We start from the raw sequence: 11,755 nt of genomic DNA on the forward strand, positions 1-11,755 counted from the left end.
AGACTTCCCCTATAAGACACGAGCATCATAAACAAACGGAGGTCGTGGCTTTAGAGGATCCCCTTGTCGTAATATGGTTGATCTCTCCCTGAAGAGGAGGATCCAACACACCCCCCCCCCGGGCCAGCACCAGCGAGGTTTGGCTCCTCTGCAAATGCTAAAGTTGTCTTTGATAAATGTAATTTGAATACGAACAATGCCTACCCGCCTCATACACTCTATTGTTTTTTGTTTTTTTGTCTACGAAGACACCTGAGTTCTGTGTCGTTGCTGGTCTTGAAATTGTCGATGAAGTTGGCTTCGACTGCTGTTTTTGTAAGTGCATTCCAGGGTATGAGTATTTCTTTAAGTTCTAGTGCTTGTTATTTAGTTCACTAGGTTCAAACACTTGTTTTGTTGCAAACTTTTTTTATTTTTTATTTTTTTTTGCAGGGATATTCCTGCGCGGGTCCTAAGCCTCTGGCTGGCCCACTAAGTGTTGCTTGTTTCTGTTTTACTTGAGCGGAGTATGAGTATTTATGACTCGTATGGTCGCTTCAGTAAGATTTTGTCCCATGTGCTTAACAACTTCTTCTGCTCTGTTGAATCTAAGTTGAAATCTTATTGAGTTTGTAACTGTGCACTGTGTTAGATAATGTTCCAGTGGTCTGTCGGGCATTTCTCAACAGTGTTGACATTTCCTCTCATCTTCTGGAACCTGTAAGCCTATTTCCCATGCACATGGGTATCCAAACCTCTTGCAATGTAAGTGTACTTCTGTTGTTCTACTGCTCACTTCCATAAAAGTAAGTGGTTCGTAGTTGGTTGAATTCTTGTGCCAACCCGCAGATCTTGATGTTACAATGGCTGTGTTGTGGTCACTGTACATCTTTTGCATTGCTCTCTTTCTAATTACTTTCTTAATCTGTGATAGACTCTGTGGTATGTAAATGTCTAATTTCTTCTCTTAGTTGCAAGTTTTGCAGCTTCATCTGCAATATCATTTCCTATTATTCCCACATGACTTGGCACTCAGTTGATAGGTACCCGTCGGCCTTGTCATTTGAGTGTTTTCATAATGATATGACATTTATGATCAGATGGATGTTGTCACATGTGTTCTTGTTGCAAGGTTTCAGTGGCAGTTCTCGAATCTGTATGTATGATAACATGTTATCAGTGTTCAGCAAGAGCATGTTCCAAAGCCTTTTGAATGGCTAACATCTCTGTTTGTAAAATTGAACACCCGTTTGAGAGAGTCTCCAGCTAGCTACAGAATTTCCTGCCTTAACGTCAGCTCCAGTTTCTTGTTCCTGCTGGTCTACTGATCCATTTGTGAAGTATGTGAAGCTGTCAGATGCCAAGTTTACTTGTATACGCATCTGTGCAATATTATGTAGCAGATGAGAATTAGTCAGGTTCTTTTTTCCTTCAAGAGCCATAATCTTAAAGTCTGCTGGCGGAGATTCCCAAGGGGCTCGCCTAACGAAGTCTGCATGTATTTCGTCGACACCCCTCTCAGTGACTGTATTTGTTATATCGAATGTACTGATGGTATTTATTGCACAGTGGGTCCACCTGTTGCTATTGGAGGCTCTTCTGTCCCGAGTTAGTGCTCCAGTGATTATATCTCTAAGTGAATTATAAGTCTAGTCAATATCTTGATCAGCATGCACGCAGCAATCCCTTTTACCCTTATTTCAATCGACGTTAGCTTGCTTTCTACTCTTAGGTTCAGTATTTTAGTCCATCTGGGAGCTCCTGTTATGACTCACATTGCATTATTTTGTGCAATATTACGTTTTATTGCAAGCTTACAATATTACAAACCTCTTTGCCTACTGGTCAGGAGAAAGAGTGAGTAAGGCAGGCGCTGCATAATCAACTAGGGAACGAACGGCGTGTATGTAAAACATTCTTAACACTTTGTGTCCCGCTCCTAGACGGGGCCCTGTGATTGCTCTCATTATATTCAGTCGTGATTTTGCTCTCTCATTCAGATATTGAATTTGTTTGTTGAATGCCATTTTAGAATCTACCCACACTCTGAGATATTGATATTGTGTAACCCAGGTTAATGTCTTGAATGCGTGGGTGCCTGTCTGGAGTGTTGCCGCCTAGTCTCATTGCCTTAGACTTCTGTGCATATATTTTTAGCCCTAAAATGCTGCATTCAGATGTTACTTTATCTAACGCCGCTTGTGCTTTATTTAGAAGTGAAGGACCTGTAATGACTAATGCTATATCATCAGCATAGCTTAGCAATTTAACTCCTCCTGCAAATGTCATGGTAACAAGTTTTTCCATAAGGATGTTAAAAAGACTAGAAGTGAGGACTCCTCCTTGTGGAGTCCCATTCTCGTGCAAGTGGTAGTCCGACACTTGTCCTTGCAACTTTACTCTGGCATACCTGTGACTTAGGTAATCTTGAATCCATGCTAATATATTTCCCTTTACACCTTTTTTTAACTAAGGTGTGTAAAATTGCTTGCGGGCTTGCAAGTTCGAATGCTTTTTCTAGATCAAGGAAGATCACTATAGCTGGACCTGAGTTAACTGTTCCTAGTAATGTTGCTATGCAGTTGGCAGTACCTGCTCCTCTAGTGAAGCCAAATATGTGTTTATGAAGGTCTCCAGTCTTCCACAGTAGCCTATTTAAGACCATCCGTTCTGCAGTTTTACTAATGCATGATGTTAATGAAATGGGTCTGTAATTGCCAGGTTCTTTCGGCTTAAGAATTGGAATGATGTTTGCTTTCTTCCAAGAGGTCGGTAGTTTGCCTTGCTGCCAAGACGCATTGATGACGTCCAATATTCCTTGTTCTCCAGCAGGACCTGCGTGTGTGATCATTGAGTATGTAATGTTATCAGCACCTGGTGCAGTGTCCTTACCACCTTTTATGGCTCTGATTAGTTCTTGTTTGGTGAAGGGACAGTCACATTCGTCATTTGTAGCTATGCTCTCATGAATGGCTGTCAACCTATCTTGTTTTAATTGTTCTTGCTGCCTTCTGACCATTGCAGGAAGCTGATTTAAAGCTGCTCTTTCTGCAAATTGAAGAGCAAGTCTCTCAGCCTCCTGCAATGGTTGACCAGCCTGTGGTCGGCTGGTCGACCTGATAGGGTTTTAATCTGACCCCATATCTTACCAAGACTACTATGTTCATTTAGAGTTTGACACCACTCAAACCATCTTGCCTCCTTTACCTCTCAGAAACTCGTCTTGCTTCAGATATCACCGCTCTTAGCAGAGTTCTTCCTTCTGGTGTGGGGTTTCTCTTTAGATGTTTTCTGAAGATGTTGACTCTGTGGTTCTGTTCTTTAACTTCATTACTATAGAACCAAACGTTTTTTTCGTTTTGTGTTTCCTGGGATAATGATTGGAATAGCTTTGTTTGCAGCAGCTGCAATGGCTTCCTGCAGATTGGTCTCGTGTATGTTCAAATCCTCAGGTGGCGTGTATGTTGCATACCATTTTTCAAGTTCCTCTTGGTATATATTCAAGTTGGCTTTTTTCAGTTGTGCAGGTGGTGTAGGAGGTCGTTCTATTGGTGATGGTGATGGTGGTGGTTGGGGTGGTGGTGATGGTGGCTGTGTGTGGTTGTGGTGATGGTGAGTGAGGTGGGGATGGTAGAGGTTATTTGTGGTGGTGATGGTGAGTGTGGTGGTGATGGTGGCTGTGTGTGATGGTGAGTAGGGTAGGGATGGTGGAGGTTATGTATGGTACCGGTGGTGACCTTACTATCCGGATTCCTTGCGTTTGTTCCGAGGATCAACGTCCCTGCGGTTCGGTCTCTGACCAGGCCTTCCTGATTGGTAATCTGGTCAGCCAGGCTGTTAGACGCAGCTGCTCCCTGTCTGACTTGTGAATCACAGCCCGGTTGATCAGGCGTCAGCCGGGCTGTGATTCATACCCAGTGGTGATAATGGTGTAATTAATTTTAATTTTGCCTCGAGGGGCGAGTTTATTGGGTAGCGCCACTCATCCTGTGAGTGGACTATCACCGCCATTGCTGCATGTTACAACACTCCCCAATAGGAAGAAAACCCGCTGGGTTGTTCATCCTGTCACTTGTACCCAGACACAGCTGTCACCTGTCACTTGTACCCAGTCACTTGTATCCAGAGGCGGAAAACGCATGGTTCCAACATGCTTGAGCAGTTGCACCAACAGATGTGAGAATCAGAGAAAATATCAAAGAAAAGAGCTGGAGGATATGGGAGAACACTGCATAAAACTGATAGAGAATGCTGTATGAAATTGATAGAGAATACTGTATGAAACTGATAGAGAATACTGTATGAAACTGATAGAGAATACTGTATGAAACAGATAAAAAACACAGTATGAAACAGCTAGAGAACACTGTAAAAAATATAATCCCTTGAGTCATGTTTCTCATCACTACCTTTCAAGAATATAATATCAATTGCTCAAGGAATACGATTCCTTTTACCAGGGTCAAGAACTCTTTATTTACAGATAATTTAAACTTGCATCGTGGTCCTCACCTTGGTGGGAAAAGTTCCTTCTTCCCAGGATGCAATCGCTCAATTGCTGTCTAACTTCTGGGTACCTACTTAGTGTTAGGTGAACAGAGGCATTCGGTGAAAGGAAGCGTGCCCCGCTGTTTCTGCCCCGCCTGGGAGTCGAACCCGGATGGGTCCCGTTTGTAAGTCGAGAACGAAACCTTATAGTGAATTTGTTCATTTAATGTACACAAGTTATCGGATAGATACTTAATCTCTCAGATAAATATATTGATTAATAGACAAACGAACTGAGAATTAGGTAAACAGATTGAAGGATTGACTGACAAATGATTGATGTAGACAGATAGATGGGTGGATAAACAGAAGAATATACATTTATTAATAAGATGTATAGTGTAAGAACAGCAAAGGGATGTGGAGACAAAAAAGAAAAGGAAGAAGAAAGTCCGGTAGAGAGAGAGAGAGAGAGAGAGAGAGAGAGAGAGAGAGAGAGAGAGAGAGAGAGAGAGAGAGAGAGAGAGAGAGAGAGAGAGAGAGAGAGAGAGAGAGAGAGAACGAGAGAGAGAGAGGAATGGGGGGAACGGAAAGTGGCACGAGGGGTTGGAGTAACAGTATATGTCGACAGCTTCCCCTCACACATCCCCACACACCATTAGCACCTCCACCCCATCCCATGTCCTCTCCCGTCCCACCCCCCTACCCCCCACCCCCCACCCCCCTCACTCTCCCCCAAGCCCCAACCTCTCTCACCTTCCATGTTACCGCATTTTGTTCTCACAAGTTTCTTTTCTTCTCTCATTTTCTTTCTTGCACACTCATTGAGAGGGTCGCCCCCTTATGCACACTTTCAGAAAAGGACCGGGCGAATAGTTACTCTATAATGTAACGCCAAAATATCCTTCGCAGACTTCCACACGTAACATTTTACCGTTGTCAAAGACAGGAAGCCTGTACTTAAGCTCTAAGCCAATTACTGACCTAGAACAGTTGCCTAACTCCTGGCACCTATTTACTGCTATGCGAACAGGTGCACCAGATGAAAGGAAACAGTAACCTCGGTTACTGTCAGGGGATCAAACACGAGACCTTTGGTTGTCACTTGACGACACAGACTACTGAGTAACTGTCCAGGGTCACACAATTACCCAAAAAGACATAAACACCTATAACCAACAGAATGAAATCTATGTGAAATATATCTCAATATTATCCTCACACACGTCACCTAATGACTAAAAAATCTAATGATTTAATATTATATTACATTCCGTAATACTGTCTTTTATCTGAAGATTAACAGGCTAATAGGGATTTTTTTTTTTTTTTACAGGGCTTCGATCTGAGGAGTGGTAACTTGTCCATTCTGAGATTTGAAAGGTAAGGAGATGCTTATTTGGTGGGTATGTTGGTAGGTAGTACTGCATATTGTTTACATCCTCCCCTATCATATTGTTTACATCCTCCCCCATCATATTGTTTACATCCTCCCCCATCATATTGTATATATCCTCCCCTCCCCTCCCCTCCCTCCAAAGGATACCTGATCAACCAGGCTGTGACTCATACGTCAGGCTGCGAGCAGCCGCGTCTAACAGCCTGGTTGATCAGTCCAGCAACCAGGAGGCCTGGTCGACGACCGGGCCGCGGGGACACTAAGCCCCGGAAGCACCTCAAGGTAGCCTCAAGGTAGGTAGCCCTATCATATTGTTTACATCCTCCCCCATCATATTGTTTACATCCTCCCCCATCATATTGTTTACATCTTCCCTTATCATATTGTTTACATCCTCCCCTATCATATTGTTTACATCCTCCCCCATCATATTGTTTACATCCTCCCCTATCATATTGTTTACATCCTCCCACATCATATTGTTTACATCCTCCCCCATCGTATTGTTTACATCCTCCCCCATCATATTGTTTATATCCTCCCCCATCATATTGTTTACATCCTCCCCCATCATATTGTTTACATCTTCCCTTATCATATTGTTTACATCCTCCCCCATCATATTGTTTACATCTTCCCTTATCATATTGTTTACATCCTCCCCTATCATATTGTTTACATCCTCCCCCATCATATTGTTTACATCCTCCCCTATCATATTGTTTACATCCTCCCACATCATATTGTTTACATCCTCCCCCATCGTATTGTTTACATCCTCCCCCATCATATTGTTTATATCCTCCCCCATCATATTGTTTACATCCTCCCCCATCATATTGTTTACATCTTCCCTTATCATATTGTTTACATCCTCCCCCATCATATTGTTTACATCCTCCCCCATCATATTGTTTACATCCTCCCCCATCATATTGTTTACATCCTCCCACATCATATTGTTTACATCCTCCCACATCATATTGTTTACATCCTCCCCCATCATATTGTTTACATCCTCTCCCATCGTATTGTTTACACGCCCAACATATTGTTTACACCCCCAACATATTGTTTACAACCCCCCCCCCCCCAGCACATTGTTCTTCTTCTATTGTATACTTATATATTATTACCGTGCTGCATCTAATTACATGATGACTATTATTACTGTATATGTCTGTTCTGGGTTGTTCTACACCCCCCTCCCCCCCTCTTTGTTCCTCTTGTTTGTCTTTGTGTCTGTATTTAGTGTTTTATTCTGGCAAACACCATACTGTATGTTTGTTTGTATACTTCACCACACTGTATGTTTGTTTGTATACTTCACCACACTGTATGTTTGTTTGTATACTTCACCACACTGTATGTTTGTTTGTATACATCACCACACTGTATGTGTGTTTGTATACTTCACCACACTGTATGTTTGTTTGTATACTTCACCACACTGTATGTTTGTTTGTATACATCACCACACTGTATGTGTGTTTGTATACATCACCACACTGTATGTGTGTTTGTATACATCACCACACTGTATGTGTGTTTGTATACATCACCACACTGTATGTGTGTTTGTATACATCACCACACTGTATGTGTGTTTGTATACATCACCACACTGTATGTGTGTTTGTATACATCACCACACTGTATGTGTGTTTGTATACATCACCACACTGTATGTGTGTTTGTATACATCACCACACTGTATGTGTGTTTGTATACATCACCACACTGTATGTGTGTTTGTATACATCACCACACTGTATGTGTGTTTGTATACATCACCACACTGTATGTGTGTTTGTATACATCACCACACTGTATGTGTGTTTGTATACTTCACCACACTGTATGTTTGTTTGTATACTTCACCACACTGTATGTTTGTATACTTCACCACACTGTATGTTTGTTTGTATACTTCACCACACTGTATGTTTGTTTGTATACATCACCACACTGTATGTTTGTTTGTATACTTCACCACACTGTATGTTTGTTTGTATACATCACCACACTGTATGTTTGTTTGTATACATCACCACACTGTATGTTTGTTTGTATACATCACCACACTGTATGTTTGTTTGTATACTTCACCACACTGTATGTTTGTTTGTATACTTCACCACACTGTATGTGTGTTTGTATACTTCACCACACTGTATGTTTGTTTGTATACTTCACCACACTGTATGTGTGTTTGTATACATCACCCCACTGTATGTTTGTTTGTATACATCACCACACTGTATGTGTGTCTGTATACATCACCACACTGTATGTTTGTTTGTATACATCACCACACTGTATGTTTGTTTGTATACTTCACCACACTGTATGTGTCTGTATACATCACCACACTGTATGTTTGTTTGTATACATCACCACACTGTATGTGTGTCTGTATACATCACCACACTGTATGTTTGTTTGTATACATCACCACACTGTATGTGTGTCTGTATACATCACCACACTGTATGTTTGTTTGTATACATCACCACACTGTATGTGTGTCTGTATACATCACCACACTGTATGTTTGTTTGTATACATCACCACACTGTATGTGTGTCTGTATACATCACCACACTGTATGTTTGTTTGTATACATCACCACACTGTATGTGTGTCTGTATACATCACCACACTGTATGTGTGTTTGTATACATCACCACACTGTATGTTTGTTTGTATACATCACCACACTGTATGTTTGTTTGTATACATCACCACACTGTATGTGTGTCTGTATACATCACCACACTGTATGTTTGTTTGTATACATCACCACACTGTATGTTTGTTTGTATACATCACCACACTGTATGTGTGTCTGTATACATCACCACACTGTATGTGTGTTTGTATACATCACCACACTGTATGTTTGTTTGTAGACATCACCACACTGTATGTGTGTTTGTATACATCACCACACTGTATGTGTGTTTGTATACATAACCACACTGTATGTTTGTTTGTAGACATCACCACACTGTATGTGTGTTTGTATACATCACCACACTGTATGTGTGTTTGTATACATCACCACACTGTATGTGTGTTTGTATACATGACCACACTGTATGTTTGTCTGTATGTGTTAGAGTGTGACTGTGTAAGCACCACACTTAAAGCTGGTGTAAGGTTACATGTGTGATGTGTTAAAGGATCCCTGATGTGTTATGTGTGCATGTGTTGGCTGGGATGAGCTCCAGCATCCTGAGCATCCACCCTGAGTGCAGGAACACAGTGCTCTGAAACACTGTGCCCTGAAACAGAGTGCACTGATACACTGTGCCTGAAACAGAGTGCACTGATACACTGTGCATGAAACAGAGTGCACTGATACACTGTGCATGAAACAGAGTGCACTGATACACTGTGCATGAAACAGAGTGCACTGATACACTGTGCCCTGAAACAGAGTGCACTGATACACTGTACATGAAACAGAGTGCACTGATACACTGTGCATGAAACAGAGTGCACTGATACACTGTGCATGAAACAGAGTGCACTGATACACTGTGCCCTGAAACAGAGTGCACTGATACACTGTGCCCTGAAACAGAGTGCACTGATACACTGTGCCCTGAAACAGAGTGCACTGATACACTGTGCCCTGAAACAGAATACACTGATACACTGTGCCGCTGAAACAGAGTGCTCTGATACACTGTGCCTGAAACAGAGTACACTGATACACTGTGCCCTGAAACATAGTGCTCTGATACACAGTAACCTGACACAAAAAAGGGTGTTCATCAGTCATAGGTGTTGTGTTCTAGATGAGTTTGATCTAAGTTATAATCTTCGTTTTAACGAATAAAATCATATCATCATGGTCTCTCTATTTGCCTCTCCGTAATAGGAAAGATGTATAGCATTAGATATATGTAGAGACCGAAACGTCGTCATAAACGTTGGATCCGAAACGTCGCTCGTCACTTCCTTGACAGTCAGATATGTGTGTGAGTTTGAGTCACTAATTTTCTTATCAACATCAATTACAAATGCATTCTCATTGACGATTTTGTATATTTTTTTAATTATTAAATGTGATAATGGTCCGAAGGGGGAGGAAGGGGAAGGAGCTTCCCTCTCTCCCCCTTTCCTCCCTAAACATGAGGGCCACCATCTTTTATATTGCTCAACCCCCACCAACGGCACCTTGCACCCCCTCCCTACACCCATTCCCCATCCCTCATCCTCAAATGCCCCCCCCCACCCCCCGTCGCCTCCCCAAGGTAGGTCAGGCCCAGATGGCCTCTCACAAGCTCGGGTTACCTAGCTCCCTCTACCAATTTACCCAAAATAACCATCTTCATCCACTTACCCACATACTCTCCCCTCCTCCTTCGCTTCTGAAGGTATCTGCCCTAATATTTACATAAATAAAGTTGCTTAGTGGAGTGAGGGAGGAGGGGGTGGGAGGAGGTAGTGAGGGGATGAGGGGAGGGAGCTAGGGGTGGGGTGAGGGGTGGGGGGTTGAGGGGAACAGGGGGAAGAGACGCTATAGATTAAAGCCAATAATCACCTGGTCTTAACACTGACCCCCTACATAGATGGCTTTATAATGAGGCAGGGTGATAGTGGATACTAATGGTGAGGGGCCAGGTGGGGGGAGAATGGTGGAAGGGGGGGCATAGTTACTGAGAGGGAGGGGGGCGGGACTGTGAGGTGCAGTGAGTGAGGGGAGGGGGGTGACAACACGTTAATATTTCACACCAAATCCTGAGCCCTCAGAGGGGTGAGCCCAACCGATAATTCCTTTTCCCCTCTTCTTCCCAGCCTCCCCCCTCCCTTTATCGTCGTTTCCTCCTTCTTCCCCCTACCTTCCTCCTCCCTTCCTTATCGCGTCCTCCATTCCTCATCTCCCCTTCCTCCTCCTCCTCCTCCTCCTCCTGTCTGCTATTTTCACGGCATTTCTGCTGCATTTTATGGCCAGCGTCAAGGGTTGTAAACGTCTCGACACACCAACACCTTCTACCGTGATGCAAAATGATGAGACTTTCCGAAAATGAGGGAGTGTGTGAGGGGGGGGCTGTGTGAGTGAGCTGTGTGAGGGGGGACTGTGTGAGTGAGCTGTGTAAGGGGGGGCTGTGTGAGTGAGCTGTGAAGTGGGGCTGTGTAAGGGAGGGGCTGTGTGAAGGGGGCTGGGAGGGGGAGTTGAGTGAGGGAGCCGAGTGAGGGGGCTGAGTGCTGTGAAAATGATGAAGCTTTGCGACTGCAGGACCTGTGTGAGGAAGCCGTGTGAGTGAGTGAGTGAGTGAGTGAGTGAGTGAGTGAGTGAGTGAGTGAGTGAGTGAGTGAGTGAGTGAGTGAGTGAGTGAGTGAGTGAGTGAATGAGTGAGTGAGTGAGTGAGTGAGTGAGTGAGTGAGTGAGTGAGTGAGTGAGTGAGTGAGTGAGTGAGTGAGTGAGTGAGCAAAACACATGAGAGAAGGACCCCGCTGAGGTCTCGGGTTACGCCGTGACGCAATACGCACTCGAACGCCTTTGTTTACGTCCTCAAGATCATTTCCTCATTAACAGGCCAGTTTAGGACTCTGGCTTCTCCCCTCATCTACGTTTTTATAGAAGAATGTGTGAGGGAGTTCCCACGTGAGTGTCTGGTGGAGTTGTCAGTTTCCCACACAACTTTAGCTTCATTATTATTTACTATTTCTTTATGTTCCTCAGTGCTATTATCCTTTAAATCTTTATATTTGTATTTTAGGATTTAGGTATTTTATGCGGCGTTGTTACATTCTTATGCAAGTCACTTTATGTTGTGTTCAATCCAACATTTATCATCTTGAGGTTATCTTGAGATGATTTCGGGGCTTTAGTGTCCCCGCGGCCCGGTCCTCGACCAGGCCTCCACCCTCAGG

The 11,755-nt window shown here is 43.2% G+C and overlaps 1 protein-coding gene across 3 annotated transcripts in view; it reads left to right on the plus strand.

Annotated features, from left to right (window-relative positions):
- LOC123764036 (uncharacterized) overlaps positions 1-11,755 on the plus strand; it is a 297,148-nt gene that overhangs the window by 87,414 nt on the left and 197,979 nt on the right. For 2 of the 3 annotated variants that reach the window (XM_069329919.1, XM_069329918.1), the window contains exon 2: positions 5,804-5,850. The exons of the other annotated variant lie outside the window; for it this stretch is intronic. The gene's annotated coding sequence lies outside the window, so the exon portion shown is untranslated. The remainder of the gene's footprint in view (positions 1-5,803; positions 5,851-11,755) is intronic. 3 annotated transcript variants of the gene reach the window in all.

The sequence above is a fragment of the Procambarus clarkii genome, chromosome 23 (assembly GCF_040958095.1).
Source record: "Procambarus clarkii isolate CNS0578487 chromosome 23, FALCON_Pclarkii_2.0, whole genome shotgun sequence".
Classification (NCBI taxonomy): Eukaryota; Metazoa; Arthropoda; class Malacostraca; order Decapoda; family Cambaridae; genus Procambarus; species Procambarus clarkii.